Source organism: Leptonychotes weddellii, unplaced genomic scaffold (genome assembly GCF_054177405.1).
Source record: "Leptonychotes weddellii isolate Sample4059 unplaced genomic scaffold, ASM5417740v2 HiC_scaffold_2658, whole genome shotgun sequence".
Lineage (NCBI taxonomy): Eukaryota > Metazoa > Chordata > Mammalia > Carnivora > Phocidae > Leptonychotes > Leptonychotes weddellii.
The window spans coordinates 1-13,254 of record NW_027858485.1 but is presented as its reverse complement, the minus strand read 5'-3'; the positions used below and the strand labels follow the sequence as shown (position 1 = coordinate 13,254).

The 13,254-nt window shown below is 58.2% G+C and overlaps 1 long non-coding RNA gene across 1 annotated transcript; it reads right to left on the bottom strand.

Moving 5' to 3' along the window:
* Positions 1–8,280: 8,280 nt before the first annotated feature.
* On the bottom strand, positions 8,281–13,248 carry LOC145718964 (uncharacterized). The gene is made up of 2 exons (XR_014142120.1): positions 11,255–13,248; positions 8,281–10,133 (listed from the first exon to the last, which is right to left on the bottom strand). It is a non-coding gene; the product is annotated as an uncharacterized LOC145718964 (long non-coding RNA).
* Positions 13,249–13,254: the final 6 nt, after the last annotated feature.

Here is a 13,254-nt window from a genome sequence, read left to right as displayed (position 1 = left end):
GGGAGAGGGAGAAGCAGGCTTCCCGCGGAGCAGAGAGCCCGATGCGGGGCTCGATCCCAGGACCCTTGGACCATGACCTGAGCCAAAGGCAGACGCCTAATGACTGAGCCACCCAGGCGCCCCTAGTTTCTGTTTTCTAGTGGTGAATTCCTCTGTGGGGGGATGATGCACCATGCACTGGGGTTTGGAGGTAGAACTGGGGTGTTCACATTTTCCTACTATGTGGAAGCAGCAGTGGCCTGTGGCCAGTTGATTTGGAAGTCCTGAGATGTCTCCCAGGGTCTGTGAAGGGACTGGATTCAGCAGAGAAGGCCCTTCATCAGGCTAATATTCATCATTTTCTCCATTCACAGCCATAACACCTAAGCCTCAAAGGTAAGTTCTGCCATCTTTGAGAATTACCACCCATCTCCGCACACCAATGGCCTCCTATTCAACAGCATTCCCCCTCCATACACCTGCCTCCTGCCACGCCAGCCACATATGAGCACGTTCCACCTACCTTTTGCATGGAGACACACATTAACTTTATCATGCTGTTGTCTTCTCTCCAAACACTAAAGGGAAAGACCCCGTCTTACCTTCAAAACACTGGAAGCAAGTGGCAAGATGAATCTAATGAATGCAGCATCCAAGCCCAGACCCGGCTCTGATGCATACTAGATGGGCTCAGCCCCTTACATTCACGGCCTGAAAGAAGAAGGGTCATGTTCTTTTTCCAGGAGAAATATATTTATTTTGCACACTCCTGGGTTTTTTACACATAACATTTGGAGTAAATAAAAAATTACATGCAAAGAAGGAGGAAATTGTGACCCATAATCAGGAGAAAAATTGTCAGTAGAAGTAGACCCAGAGATGGCTGAGATGTTAGAATTACCGGACAAGGATTTTATGATAAAGATGTTAAAAGATCTAGTGGGGAAGGTGGGCAGCATGTATGAACAGCAGAAAGGGCACCAGAAGGAGTTGCAAACAGCTCACCTTCTCCTCTGCTCTCAGCTCTGCCCTCCACCTTCTGGCTAGTTTTCATTCCTTTTTTTTTTTTTTTAAGATTTTATTTTTAGGTAATCTCTATGCCCAACATGGCTCAAATTCACAATCCCAAGATCAAGAGTCACACGCTGCACTGACTGAGCCGGCCAGGTGCCCCTGGATTTCATTCCTTTAGACTCCAGGGCAGAGAAGCAAGTTGAGGCCATTCTGTCAGCCTCAGCAGGTTGGTGATAATGTTGGTGATGGTGATGGTGCTGGTGATGATGGTGGTGAGAGTGCTGAGGGTGATGATGATGGTGATGGTGGTGATAATGGTGGTGATGATGCTGCTGATGGTGGTGAGTGATGATGGTGATGATGTTGGTGATGGTGATGATTATGATAGTGATGATGATGATGGGGATGATGATGGTACTGGTTATGGTGGTGATGATGGTGGTGACAGTGGTGAGAGTGATGATGATGATGGTGATAAAGATGGTGATGGTGGTGATGATGATGGTGGTGGTGATGATGATGATGATAATGATGATAGTGATGATGATGCTGGTGATGATGTCAGTGCTGATGATGCTGGTGATGATGGTGATGGTGATGATGGTGGCGATGATGATGATGGTGATGATGATGGTGGTGATGATGATGGTGGTGGTGATGGTGATGATGGTGCTGATGGTGGTGATGATGGTGCTGATGGTGGTGATGATGGTGGTGATGATGGTGATGATGATGGTGGTGATGATGATGATGGTGATGATGATGGTGGTGATGATGATGATGGTGGTGATGATGGTGATGATTATGATAGTGATGATGATGATGAGGATGACGATGGTACTGGTTATGGTGGTGATGATGGTGGTGACAGTGGTGAGAGTGATGATGATGATGGTGATAAAGATGATGATGGTGATGATGATGGTGGTGGTGATGATGGTGATGATGATGATGGTGGTGATGATGGTGATGATGATGGTGGTGGTGGTGATGATGGTGATGATGATGATGGCGGTGGTGATGATGGTGGTGATGGTGGTTGTCTTCATCTGCTTGGGCAGATATGACAAAATACCATGGACTGGGTGGCTTAAACAACAGGAATTTATTCCTTACACTTCTGGAGACCAGGGAGTCTACGATCAAGGTGCTGACAGGCAGATTCTGCTCTTGGTGAGAGCTGGTTCTGTGGCTTGTAGACAGCTGCCTTCTCACTGCTCAAATGGCCTCTCCTCAGTGTGCGCACATGCAGAGAGAGCTATCTTGTCTCTTCTTATAAAGCATGAATCACATCCTGAAGAAACCTAATCCCCTGCCAAAGACCGCACCTCCAATTTCCATCACATTGGGGGTAGGCTCCGACATATGAATCTGGGAGGGACACTGATTGCAGTCCCAAACCAGTGGGCTCTCTTGACCCCGTGTGTTTCCCTGTATCATGTGCTATGGGGGCATGCGTGTTTGCTGGCGTGCTCACATGTGTGCACGCAGACCACACTCCCTGCTCTGAGACCACAGGCAGCCCGGCGCAATGAGACTGAATACGGCTGTGTTCCAGCCCCGCTCCTCCTGGGGGGGGGTGGTGGCAGAGGAAGGGCTGTCCAAAGCAGCTCCCAGAGCACAAAGCACTCAGAGGAGGAACCCGGGGAGCCAGGCCTCCGCCACCACCCTGCTGCATGACCTGTCTCCTCACCCGGGCCATGGAGCCGGCAGCCCTGGATGTGCCTTCTCCAAAGGCATCACTTGAGTGGGAATCTCTGTAAACCTTGAAGTGCGGGACAAACATCAGGGCCCTCTGTTCCCGGAAAGGACTTTTCTCTCCCCTACCTACCCCCAGCTGCCCTGGGGAGCTGGAGCTCCAAACAGGACCCTGAGGAGGGGAGGTGGGGTCAGGTGGGGGGCTGTGCCTCGGCTGCCAAATAGACAGTGAGCCCCTGTAATGACTGGCCCCCTTGAGTTAATCTGGTTGCAAATCCCGAGACTCAGCAACCCCCTCCCCAGGCCACGTCCACACCCCCCACAGCTCACCAACTGGGAGGCACTGCTGGTCCTACCCCCCCCACCCACCCAGCGTTCAAAGCCCTACTTGCAGCTGGCTGAAGGGCACAATTTTCTCTTCCCTTGGCAGAGACCCCCTTGCAGCCCCAGGGCCCCTTTCTCCAGCGGGAGATGCAGGTATGCACCCTTTTCTCTTTGCCATGCTAGAACATGCTGGAACCACATCTTCCACCGTGAGACCAGCCTGTCCCAGACCCAGTGGGCCTGAGACACAGACAGCCTTTTTAAAAATATTTATTTTTAAAACTGTAGTAAAATAGACATCACATAAAATTTACCATTTTAGCCTTTTTTAAATGTACAGTTCGGGGGGCATTAAGCACATTCACACTGTTGTGCAGCCGCCGCTGCCATCCACCTCCAGAACATTCTCTTTTCCTAAACTGAAGCTCTGTCCCCAGAAACATTCACTCCCGTCCCCCTGCCCCAACTCCTGGCACGCAAGGACGTTCTGAGGGCGGGATGTCTGGGAGCCGCCGGGCCAGGGGCAGCCCCTGGGGCCGCGCATCCCCCAGCCCCCTCGCGGGGCTCCAGGCAGGGTGCAGAGGCTGGTTCTGAGTGGTGCCCACCCTGGCCTGGCTGGTAAAGCCGCCCCTGGGGGTCTCCTGAGTGCTCCAGCTCCAGTCTCAGCTCTGCCCGCGTGGGTCCTCGGTGCCTCCCCCACGTGATCCCTCCATGTGGCTGTTTCTTTCAGGGGACTTGTATTTCTTCGTGGGACAGGCTCCAGTGAAGTCATAATCAGGGAGATGGAGGGGCCATGGCAGCTCTCCACGTGCCAGGACTGGCAGATCAGCCTGATGCTGGTGTCCCTGGCACCCGAGGAGGGGGAGGAGGGAGGAGGGAGAGGAGGAGGGAGGAGGGGGAGGAGGGGCAGGAGGGGGAAGAGGGGAGGGGGAGGAGGAAGGAGGGGGAGGAGGGAGAGGGCATTGTGGGAAACGGGCAACCGTTCCCTGGCACAACACTCTCCAAGTAATTAGTTTTTAAACCCGGCAGACAGTTCAAGACCCACTCACTCTGGGCAGCTTTAATCATTCATAGTCCCTCTTTATTCTCATTATTTACAGCCGACAGGAAGGAAGATGCTCTCTCCCTGGGCTCTGGGCATCCACTCAGCTGCACTCTTCTATCGGGATCCGCGGCTTGCCTGGGAAACGGCGGCTGAGAGGCGGCCCAGGACTCTCCAGGGACCTGCGGAGGGCTGGCCAGGGGCCCCGCCTGGAGGACTTGGGGCATCAGTGTCCTGGGGGGGGGGCACCAGGCAGGGGCGCAGCGGGAGAGTGGCTGGGGCTCACACAGGAGGGAGAAAGGAGTGTGGTGGGGCCAGCCTTGCAGGGGTGCGGGGAGGGGCTTGGCTTGGGGTAGACTCAGCCCGGCTGGCCTCCCCACCCCCTCTGCCGCTTCCAGCCTCTGGCCTCCTGGTCCCCTCCAACTCCATGCTCCCCCCGACTCAGGCCTTCACACAAAGGAAGCCCCGTCTGATGCCTACCCCATCATGGGCCGGGTCCCCCATTATACAACCTTCCAGGCCTGGACCTTCTCCCTCGGCACTTACCTCGATGGACAATGACCACAGGGCTGTTTGTACCTTCCTGTCTCTCCTGAAGCTGAGGGACTGGTCAGGGTCACCTCGGCCCATGAGTGACCCAGGGCAGGGCCAGGGACCACTGCATCCACCCCTCCATTCCCCACCCACCCCCTCTAGCCTCTGGGGCGTCTCAATATGTGATCGACGAGGGGTGACCCGCTGGGGTCTCCCTGGCGGACCCATTCAAGAGATGCCCAGCTGCCTACTTGAATCTACGTGGAAAAGCAGCTCAGAAATGAGCATTTCGGTAATAGGGTCACAGCAGCGTTCTGTGCAGTGAGCCCTGAGCTCCGTGACACCGTCACATGTGAGACTCTGATGGTTGGTGTGCACGACTTCACAAGGATGCTTCGCCCACCCACGTGCCAAACCGCAGTAACGAGAGCCTCGATGGAACCGGGCAGGAGGAGGAAGGACGGGTCAACACAATCCTGGGGTCCCTCCTGGCTCTGGGTCTACACAGTCCCTTTCAGCGTGGGCTTCTGAACCATTTCCAGTAGCTTCTGCAACCAGGCACCTCTCTCATCTGTGAGGAGGACAGGGAAGGCTTGCACCCCTCCGGCCCTCTGGGCGCAGCCCACAGACGGGGGTGAAAACGTAGCAATCCTCACTTAGTAAGACAGGTGTATGGGATGGACTATCGTACCGCCATTAAAATCCTGTTTTCCAAGAAAACACAATGAAGTGGGAAAACCCTCACTGAGAGGAAGCGAAAACGCGGGTTACAAAAGGATGTGCTCGATCTGCGCTCAGCTTTGGAAAGACACTCAACAAAGTTTGCCGATGCATTTAAAAGCGTTTCTTTATCTCCCATACAGTAGCCGGTTGACTGGCAATGGTGGGTTTCTGGGTTCGCTGTTAGGGTTGTTGTTTTCTGGCTTTTCTGTTTTTCACACTTTCTACAGGAAGCAGGTGTGACTAATACCATCTAATACCACTAATACCAGAGAAAAGCCAGGGCATCTTACTTTCTGGAAAGGCCAGAGCCCTCAGAGTGGGGGCAGGGCTGGGGTCTACAGCCAGCCTGGATCAGCAGAGGGAACCACAGCCTCCCTGGGACTCTCCAAGGACAGGCTCCCAGGTTTGGGCTCCTCACGGTGACATTTTCATCAGTGACTGACCCATGTGCTGGCATTAGGCCAGCGTCCCTGACACAGCTGGGTCAGGTTCCCCGGGCCCCTCCTGCCTGGGCCTTGGGGCAGTGCACACATCTGGAAAGTGTTCTAGGCGCCAAGGCAGGAAATGCATCTGGTCTGCTGAGTCCCAATTTTCACCGTCCTAGACAGCCGAGCTGGGCCCAACCTACTTGGAGGGCTGTCCCCCTTCTCCTTCCTCAGGGGGAGGGGGAGAGCATGGAGAAGGGAGAAGGGGAGGGCCAGGGACCTCTGCAAGGTGGTCCCTGAGACAGGATGCCTCCAAATCCCTCAGCTGTGCACACTGGGGTCGGGCCCAGAAGTCTGCATGGCTCTCACCCTCCCTCCTGCCCCCCAACTTCCTCTCCTCAGCACCCCTAAAACGATATCAAGCAGGATACAAAGCAAAGCCCAGGAACCACGATGATAATGACGCCAGCCCCCACCAGAGTTGGCACTAGGGAGGAGGATGGTGGACTTTTCATTTCCTGGTGGGGTATTTTTTTTTCTGGCATTTTCCACATTCCACATTGTCTACTTTGTCTGTTACTTTGGTAGTCAGAAAGTAGTGTTTAACAATGAGGAGAGCACATCCATAAATACAGATCTGAAAGGAGACCCCTCCAGTCAGCTGATTTCCATCTGGCTTCTCCCCCAGGTGGAGGCCACCTGCCATGGATCCTCACCGGATGCAAGGACACACACAAGGCAGGGTCTGGAAAAGCACCCCACCCCAAATTGCCTGTTGTTGTAATCATTTTCCCGGCTTGTTCAAACCCTGCAGCCCAGAGCAGGGAAGACATGAGCACAGGACACCTGGTCACCACAGCCCCTCGGGACATCCCACCCCCACACAGGTGTTCAGAGCCAGCATGACTCTATGGCTTGTCCTTGGGGCCTCCTGCTCACCCCCAGGATGTCTTGGCAAGAGCCCAGCCCAGACCTCGCAGCTCCGTAGGAGCCCCTTGGGCCAAGGAGTCCACGACCAGGACCCTGAGCGGTGGGAGAAGGGTCAGGGTGGTGTGGGGTCTACATAGGGTGAGCAACTTGTCCGGCTCACCCAGGACCTTCCCAGTTTTAGGGCTGGAAGTCCCAGATCCCTGGAAACCCCACATGTGCAGGCAGACCGGAACAGTTGGTCACCCGGATCTATAGGGGATCTGCTTGCTTGGGTGGGGGACGAGCCCCCATCACCACAGGCATTCCCTGGTTGCCCTTGGATGGGCAGAGCTGGTGTCCTGGTCGCCGCCAGGCTGGCGCGTGAGGGACCAGCAGCGCCAGGGACAGGGAGACAGCCAGACACGGTAAGTAAGCCCCCGGGGGGAAGGAGCCAGATTCTAGAACGGAGATCAAGGCTTGGAGCCCGTGTTGGGCCCTGGAGAGGGTCAGGCCCAGAGAGAGCAGCTTCTGGACGCGGGTGTCCAGCAGGGGCGAAAATGGGGACAGTTTCAGTCTGGAGGAGGGAAGGGGAGCTTCAGAGCTGGAGGAGTCCTGAGATGATGACCCCACAGCCCCCACCCCTGGGCTGACCCTGTCCTCCTCCTGTACCCCCAGCAGACGTCGGCAGCGGGGGGCACCTCAGAATCCAGGAAGCAGATGGTCCACGTGGCCACTGCCCATTGATTCATTTGGACACGAAACCCATTTACTTTCTGCAGAACGAGCCAACCTGCCCGATGGAAGGGCTGGGGCGGCCCGAGGGGCTGCAGTAATCCTCCCCCAGCTGGTCCGTGGCAGAGCAAACCTTGAACCCTCATCTGAGCCCCGCTGCAGGGCCCTCTGCGGCCGCCTCATCCCTGAGACCCAGCGATGGGGGGGGGGGTAGGGGATGCCCTGGGTTAAACAGCACCCACCCCCCAAATTCATGTCCTCTCAGAACCTCAGGACGTGGCCTTATTTGGAAACAGGGTCTTTGCAGATGTAAGTAAGGATGAGATGAGGCCATCCTGAAGATGGGCCCCAAATCCAAAGGGAGTGCCTTACAAGAGACCTGTTTCTCATCTGCAAGGACAGAGGGGGGCACAGCGCAGGCCAGAGAAAGGACAGCCGCCGGCACCTCGATCTCGGACTTGGGGCCTCCGGAAGCGGGAGGGAATGGATTTCTGTCGTGCGGTGGTGTGTCATGCACGGCAAAGGGCTCGGCCCCGAGCGCCCGCGGGGATGTGCAAAGACACGTGGCCCCGGCAGCCTCCACTCGGGGCCACCGTCTCAGCTCCTGACCAGCTCCTGGGGTTCGATCTGGTAGGGCGAGATTCAAGAAGAGAAACTTTATTTCTGACAATACAGGAACGAAAGCCGCTTGCGGTGCCTCCGGGGGGAAGCCTTGCCCCTGGCTTTCCACGTACACGCGGGCTTCCGAAGCCCCCGAACGCAGCGCCCCGGCACGAGGTTCAGCAGCCCCCAGAATCGCGGTGACAGCGGCTTCCTCCCCAAGGAGAATCGCGCCTCTGGGGTCCCGGAGGGGAGCACGTCCCCCCGCCACGTTCGCGTTCGGACATTCATTTCAGGAAATACAGTTTCAACACTTTGTTATTTATACAAAAAGATGAATTTCTCAGGAGGCACAGAGCAAAAGGCCACTGTGGGACAGAAGCCAGTGAAAAGTCACGATCTGTCACGATCTGGCTACAGAGAAGGAAAGCGGGTCCGTCCCGCCCGGGGGGCTGCCCCGCGCCCTCACCCCTCCGCTGAAGCTGGAGGTGTCCTTCGAAATCTTGGTTTTGGCAAAAACGTGGCAAGTCGGCAAGTCAATGGTTTCGCTAAGGGGTCCTTCCTGTCTCCGGTGGGGAGTGAGCACGCAATGCAAGGACATTGTACACACACACGCACACGCCCTGCACAGGCCTGTCTGCATCCCCTTCCTCCCGCTGCTTGCAGACAGACGTGCACCTCCCCTGTGTCTAATCTCAGGACCTGCGCCAGCCCCCTGGCTCTCCAGAAGGCAGGGAGAAGCACCCGCCGCCTGCCGTGCGCGGCTCGGACGGCCGCAGCTGCTCTCCCCGTGGAGACACAGGGTGAAGGAGCGGGAGCGACCGGCCGAGCCCTGCTCGTAAAACCCCAGGCTGCAGCCCGATGAGGGGCCATGCACACCTGCCTCCTGACCTCTCCCTCTTTGGGGGGGTCTTTACGATGGGCTCTGGGGTGTGGGAGCCCAGGCACATTTAGGGCAACAAAAAGCTCCCGGGGTCAAGGTCAGCAAGGCCTGGGCCAAGAAGGCTGAATGTGTACCTGGGCTGGAGCATCTTAGGCCAAAGAGATTTCTAAACAGACAGACAGACGGACAGAAACACACTCTCCCAGTCACATGGGACGGTGCAGGGCAGGCCCTGGGGTCACATGGGCGGCTCTGAACAGGCCCGGCCCCATACAGCCCCCCCTTTTCCTGCACAGTCACCTCTTCCTCCCTCAGCTCCTCCACCAGATTCACCTGCTTGGACCTTCCCCCAAAGCATGGGGGTGGGCTGGAGTGGGGTGCATCTTTTTCCTTCCTTTGCATGCTCAGTCAAATCCTGGGGGGGGGGGAGGCGATAGAGAGATGAAGACACACCTCCCTCTCTCCGACTTGTCCCCAGTTCCCAGTGCCGGTGGCGGGGACAGCGGGGACAGCGGGGGAGAGAAGGCTGGCTCATGGACGGATGATAAAGGCACTTTCTGCTCCAGGACGGGTTCGCGGGCGGGCGGCAGGCGATGCACCTCCCGGTGTCTAAGCAATTGGCAACCTGCATCTCATGGAATTAACTATTCTCCCCGGGGGGGTGGCAAAGGTGGGGGCTCTCTGAGTTACGGGTCTAGGCCGTGTAGAGAGGGGGCAGGAAGGGGCTCCGGGGCGGCCAGGCCAGCTCCCCTGCACAAGCCTGCCTCACTCAGAGGCTGGGGCCGAGGGCGACCCAGAGCTGTGCCTGCAGTTGAGGGGGCGGTTGGGGGCTGGCACCGAAGTCGCAGGTCCCCTCCTGCCCCTCCTGGCCGTGGCCCAGCCTCTCGCAGACCTCGGGGACGGCCAGAGGGATGGCCTCCTGCCCGAGGCCCCACCCGGTCCAGGCCCCACAGTCAGCGGCTAAGAATGCACATACTCAGGAGGGCACACGTGATCTTGTTACTTGGTGGCGTGTAAAGGGGCAGAGAACGATGACAAGTGAGAAAATTATATAAAATAAAATGGGGCATGTGGGTGGGCCTGGGGGTGGTGCTGGAAAGGACTGGGGGGCAGGGTCCCGGGGGCAGGGTGGGTCTACATCTCCTGGGCTTCGGGCCCCTTCTCCTCGACGCCGTTGGACATGGCATTGCTGCCTTCGTGCAGACGCTTCACCCGGTAGGCTTCGAAGTGGATGCTGCTGGTGATGTCCTTGATGTTCTGCATGTGCGTCCTGGGGGGACACAGGGAGGTCGCGGATGCTGATCCCGCTGGCTCGGACCCAGGACTCCCACTGCCTGCCCCCCTTGCACCCCATGCCCCCTGCTTGGCTTTCAGGGGGCCCCCGGAAGGGCTTGTGAGGCCCAGCGAGCCGGCCCAGGCCTGGGTATGGCAGGGGTGTGGGGCTGTCTCCATGGTGACCCAGACCTCCTCTGAACAGCTCTGTTCTAATGCACGTGTCCCCTCTGTCTGTGTCAAGCCTGTGGCCAGTGCAAGGATAGTGGCTGGGTGCACAGAGGGGACAGCACCAGCATGTCCTTGCTGCCATCGAGAAGCACCAGGCCAGTGGCCAGTGGGGGACCAGCGGTCCTGGGGCTACGGCCTGAGCTGGAGTGCTAGGTGACCCTACCAGTCCTGTGCTCAAGTTCTCCCTCCCTCGCAGCCCAGCAGGGGAGACTGGAAAGGGGGGTGGGAAGGCCTTGTGGTGGGCATCTTTTGCAGCCAGGCTCTCCAACACGGTGGGGTCACTCCCACAAGCCACACTCCACTTCCTAACCTAGAGGCCCCAAGAGATGGCCTTGTCCCTCCACTGGACTTCACGCCTAGGATGCATCCGCCTGCTGACTGAGAAGCTGGGAGCCTCCGGTGCCATGAGGAGCCCCTACTGTCTCCAATTACCTGCCCAGGCCCAGGCACCTGGCACCCTCTCTAATGGCTTAAGGATGGCCACTCCTTGCCTGGGCTCAAGGAAAACCAAGGAGAAGCCTCAGCTAGGTCAGAGCGGTGGGGTCAGAAGACACTGGGATGGGAGTGGGGGACACCACCCCCATGCCCAGCACAAAAGACCCCCTGGGGCCCTGACTCTAATGGACTCACGCTGCGGTGATCAGAACCCGACCCCTTCCCCAACCCCTTCCCATCCCCCTCCCATCGGGTTCTCTCCCACAGATTAAGAAGGCTCTTTACTTCCTGCTTCATTTCCACGGAGGTGTTTTAGACAATGGGCTTCCGAGGTCTTCCTGGGGGAGGATGGGCCAGCTGCTGACCGGGACCTCTGCCTGCTCCCCCAGTGCCCACGCTTCTGATTTAGGGCCCTCTCGGGGCCAAGGCCGACACCCCACAGCCCTCTCTCACCTGATAAGGAGGTCCCGAAGGTAGGCAAACTCACAGTGGGTGGTGTTCTCAACTGAGGAGAGGAGACAAAAGGAGCTTTAAGGTCACTTGAAGCCCCTCCCCTCAGTAGTTCTGGTGTCAAGAGGACCCCGGGCAGGTGGGCTGGTGGGGGCAGGAGTCACCGCCCCACAGGGGAGCCCTGGGCACCCACAGGCACGCAGGCCTGACCAGGCGCCCACCCTCTGGAGGGGTCCGGTCTAATGGGGCCATCGCTGGGGACAAGGGGGGTCTCCTGGGAAGAGCAGCATGTCCCAGGGGACCCTGAAAGCGGGGGTGGGCGGGGGCAATGAAACAAGGCAGGGACCGAAGGTGGCATTTCGAGAACCTGTGCCCCGCTGGGCGTTCTCCCACACGTGTCACCATTTACATCGAGCTCAGGAACCCTACATTCCCGGCCACATACACACGTCCAAAGCACGGGCTGCAGGGCAGGGGTTAGCTCTGGGGACGTGGGAAGACGGGGCAGGCAGGGGCCCCCAGGTGCCCCCAGGTCCCCTTGAGCGGCACCCTGGTGGTGGCTTGGGGCCGGAGCTGGTGGCAGTCTCCCTGTTCACTTTAAGGCTCTGCTGTGTGACTCGTGTGCATAATTACCACGTACGTGCAGACCCTTTCACGGGCGGCAAGCGGCGCCGTCTGCACTGAGGCGGGCGGGCACAGAGGTCGAATGGAGAGGCGTCAGGTGCAGGGCGCCTGCACGTTTAACCCCCACACCCGAGACACCACCATGGCTCCTCTTCTGTGATCTCAGGGAGTCGGGGCTCAGAACGCAGGGAACGAGCCTGTCCCCCCCCACGCCCCCCCACAAGCTGGCAGGCAGGGCTGGCGAGAGAAAGCCCCAGTGCCTCCACCTTGCTGAGCCCTGGGGCGCTCCTGATTTTATTCCAGCTGCGGCTTGCCTGGGTTCCGCCCTCCACACCCCTGGTCCTCCTCCCACATCCCCACCCGCACGGGCGGGGCCCGCACTAGAACCTTCTGCGGACGGACACTCACGTAGCATTGCTACCTGACGTGGAGAAGCGGTGAGAGCTGGCAGGAAGAACAGAGCCCTGCTGCTTTTCCTGGCCTGGGGTGACTTATCCCGGCCTCTCTGACCCTCAGTTTCCTCTTCTGTAAAGTGGGGCTCAAATGTCACCCAACCTCTCAGGGACGCAAGAGGACTCGATGAGTTAGTTAACTGTGCTTTCTTACACCCCACCCTCCTCCTGAAGACGCCAGGTAGTTTCCGAGGAGGAGTAAACCATCTCAGGATGGCGCACACCAAGTGGGGGGAAAGATCAAAGAAGCAGGACCAGGGATGGAGGGGGGAGGCAAGAATGAGGCAAAAGCGTGTGTTAACCAGGCTCGCCGGGGCGAGCACAGAGCGGCCCGTCCTCTGGTCAGTTATGAGCGCAAAAGGCCCCGGAGATAAAGAGCCACCAGTGTGAAGTTCAGCTATGCAGACGGGGGGCAGAGATTTCCTCCAGGTCCTCATGAAGGCTGCAGGAATGGGAGACCCGCCACCGCGCAACCGTCCCTACAGGAGCCGCGGGACTGTTTCTCACAACCACCGCAAGGTGAGCCTGTGGGCCAGAGCCGGCCGCCAGGGGGCAGCAGAGGCGTGTCCATCCCTGGGCTGCCCCCAACCCTCTCCGGCATCCCTGCGTCCCCACGGGCCTTTCTTATCCCACACTTCTCCACCCTCAGGAACATGCGCCCGTGGAACAGTTCCTAAACAGCAACATTTCAGGACGAGGCGGAGCCAAGGCAGACGAGCCCAGGTAAAGCCTGGTTGAGGACACACAGAGACACCCCTAGAGGAGGGGAGAGCTGCGACAGGAGAGAGCCAGCAGACACTGGTTCAGAAAACACCATCCTGCACCCACCCACCAGCACCTACGTGGGTGCCCCGAGGCGGGTCTGTGTACCGCTCCATGCCTCCCCCAGGCTTTAGCAGTGCAGGGGTGGGCCCTTTGGGTGCCACA